This window comes from Schistocerca nitens, chromosome 2, assembly GCF_023898315.1.
Source record: "Schistocerca nitens isolate TAMUIC-IGC-003100 chromosome 2, iqSchNite1.1, whole genome shotgun sequence".
NCBI lineage: Eukaryota > Metazoa > Arthropoda > Insecta > Orthoptera > Acrididae > Schistocerca > Schistocerca nitens.
In genome coordinates this window covers 314442462-314445204 of record NC_064615.1, presented here as the reverse complement: position 1 = coordinate 314445204, position 2743 = coordinate 314442462, and the positions used below count along the sequence as shown (strand labels likewise).

General features: G+C 48.7%; 1 non-coding gene across 1 annotated transcript; it reads left to right on the top strand.

The window, feature by feature from the left end:
* The first annotated feature begins 1933 nt into the window (after nucleotides 1–1933).
* Trnas-aga (transfer RNA serine (anticodon AGA)) lies at nucleotides 1934–2008 on the top strand. Its single transcript has one exon. It is a non-coding gene; the product is annotated as a tRNA-Ser (tRNA).
* Nucleotides 2009–2743: the final 735 nt, after the last annotated feature.

Here is a 2743-nt window from a genome sequence, read left to right as displayed (position 1 = left end):
CAGCTGTGGAGGCTGTAACTCAAGACATGCTAGCTGCAGTGCGGGAACAATCTGAATACCGCATTGATATATGCCGTTCATCTCAAGGGGGCATATTGAGTACCTATGAAAAGGTATGAAAAAAACGTTTTGACTTTCTCGTTCACCAAAAAACAAAATTCATTGTATATGTTTATTAGTTTCAGAAATATAGACGTGCCAAATCGGATGATTATTTTTGATACACCCTGTACTACAAGCAGTCCATGTAGCACTCTGACAATGTGTAGGGAGCGTGAAGGAATGGGGAACAATGGCGGAGTAGCTCCTCATAAGCCACAAACTTCTGTAATCAGTGTTAAGTGAAGCTTGAGGTCGTATAAAAAGCGACGCCACTGGACAGTGGATGACTGGAAACGAGTGATTTGGAGTGAAGAATCTCACCATACCCCGTGGCGATACGATAAGAGGGTTTGGATCTAACTAATGCGTGGAGAATTTGGCGTCACGTGTCTCCCACGTGGCACAGACACTTCCTATACCGCTGTCTATGACCCACCACATGTTAGCGGCAACTGGTCCATATGTTTGCCACAGCTTGTTGTTCAAGATAAGGTACGAGACCCTCACACTCCCGTGGTGCTGGAGCGGTTTAGATCTGTATTATGCTCCTGACAGAGCGATAGCCCTTTTCGTCAGCTCTCAGATGGCTCTTTGTTGCCGTTGTCCCACGTGCCTCACCAGCCTGTTGCTGGGGGCCCTTGCAACACACCCTCTCTCCACTTATCCAGCTTTTGGACGTCCGCTCGCCCTTTTCTTACTTCCGACAATTTTTCCTCGAACTGAACTACGTCCATACTGAGATACTGCCGATGCGCTAGACATCCACGAAAGCGATCTATGGCTCTCTTCAGCAGCACAGGCCACCGAATGTGGTTGAGGGGAAGCATGCCTACGTCAACTGGCGTGCCGTCTGGCGATCGGTGCGTGCTGCTTATCCTGATACTGACGTCCAGTCTGCATGGCACATCACGGTCAAAGTGAATCAAGCATGCTGGTCACGCCTTCACGGCATTCACCTTGCAGACATCCTATTGTGTGTCGCCTGTGATTTTTTGGGCACTGACGGTACCGCCTGGTGTGCGGATAGGTGTTAGGTATCTGGTTCTTGGTGCGGTAGATGCTGGCCTTAATTACCTGTACCATTCCTCATCAGATACCTCGTTACTTGCTCCTCGAGATATTTCCCACAAGCGAAGACGAACTCCGTGAAGTGGATTTGTGGACACGCAGATGACTACTTGTTTGCTGGCGGCGAGAAAAATATCATCGATTTTGGGCACTTCCGTAATGAACGCCATTGTGCAGTTGTCTGCAGTCCTAAATACAGACAATTTTTCTCCAATTTCCACTTGTAGTGTCTTTCTTAATCTACCCTAGAGTTATGGTGTTGCTTCAATGAGTTGATCCACGCCTTTTCCACTCTTAGAACCGGTTATTCTCTGGTCATCGGAATGTTCTTATCCAAAAAGCTATGCATCAATAGTCCCACCGAGTCCGGCATTTATCACTCCCTCCCCTCGTGAAATCTGTTCCTGGTATTCTCGACGGTATTAAAAATTTGAATAAAGTAAAAAGAGATAAATAAACAAACAGATCAGTGATGGAATGAAATTTTCACTCTACAGCGGAGTGTGCACTGATATGAAACTTCCTGGCAGATTAAAACTGTGTACCGGACCGACACTCGAACTCGGGACCTTTGCCTTTCGCGGGCACATGTTCTACCAACTGAGCTACCCAAACACGACTCACGCCCCGTCCTCACAGCTTTACTTCTGCCAGTACCTCGTCTCCTACCTTCCAAACTTTACAGAAGCTCTCCTTCAGGAGTTTGGAAGGTAGGAGACGAGATACTGGCAGAAGTAAAGCTGTGAGTACCGGGCGTGAGTCGTGCTTGGGTAGCTCAGTTGGTAGAGCACTTGCCCGAGAAAGGCAAAGGTCCCGAGTTCGAGTCTCGGTCCGGCACACAGTTTTAATCTGCCAGGAAGTTTCATATCAGCGCACACTCCGCTGTAGAGTGAAAATTTCACTCTAGAAACATCCCCCAGGCTGTGGCTTAGCCATGTCTCCGCAATATCCTTTCTTTCAGGAGTGTTGGTACTGGAAGGTTCGCAGGAGAGCTTCTGTAAAGTTTGGAAGGTAGGAGACGAGGTACTAGCAGAAGTAAAGCTGTGAGGACGGGGCGTGAGTTGCGCTTGGGTAGCTCAGTTGTTAGAGCACTTGCCCGCGAAAATGCAAAGGTCCCGAGTTCGAGTGTCGGTCCGGCACACACTTTTAATCTGCCAGGAAGTTTCATATCAGCGCACACTCCGCTGTAGAGTGAAAATTTCACCCTAGAAACATCCCCCAGGCTGTGGCTAAGCCATGTCTCCCCAATATCCTTTCTTTCAGGAGTGCTAGTTCTGCTAGGTTCGCAGGAGAGCTTCTGTAAAGTTTGGAAGGTAGGAGAGAGATACTGGCAGAAGTAAAGCTGTGAGGACGGGGCGTGAGTCGTGCTTGGGTAGCTCAGTTGGTAGAGCACTTGCCCGCGAAAGGCAAAGGTCTCGAGTTCGAGTCTCGGTCCGGCACACAGTTTTAATCTGCCAGGAAGTTTCAGATCAGTGATGTTCTTTGTACCTCTGTTTCACGGTCCCCACATTTTCCTTGGTTCCTTGGGAGATGGAACGGGACATGGTGGCCAGATATCGGCTTGCGATCCCTG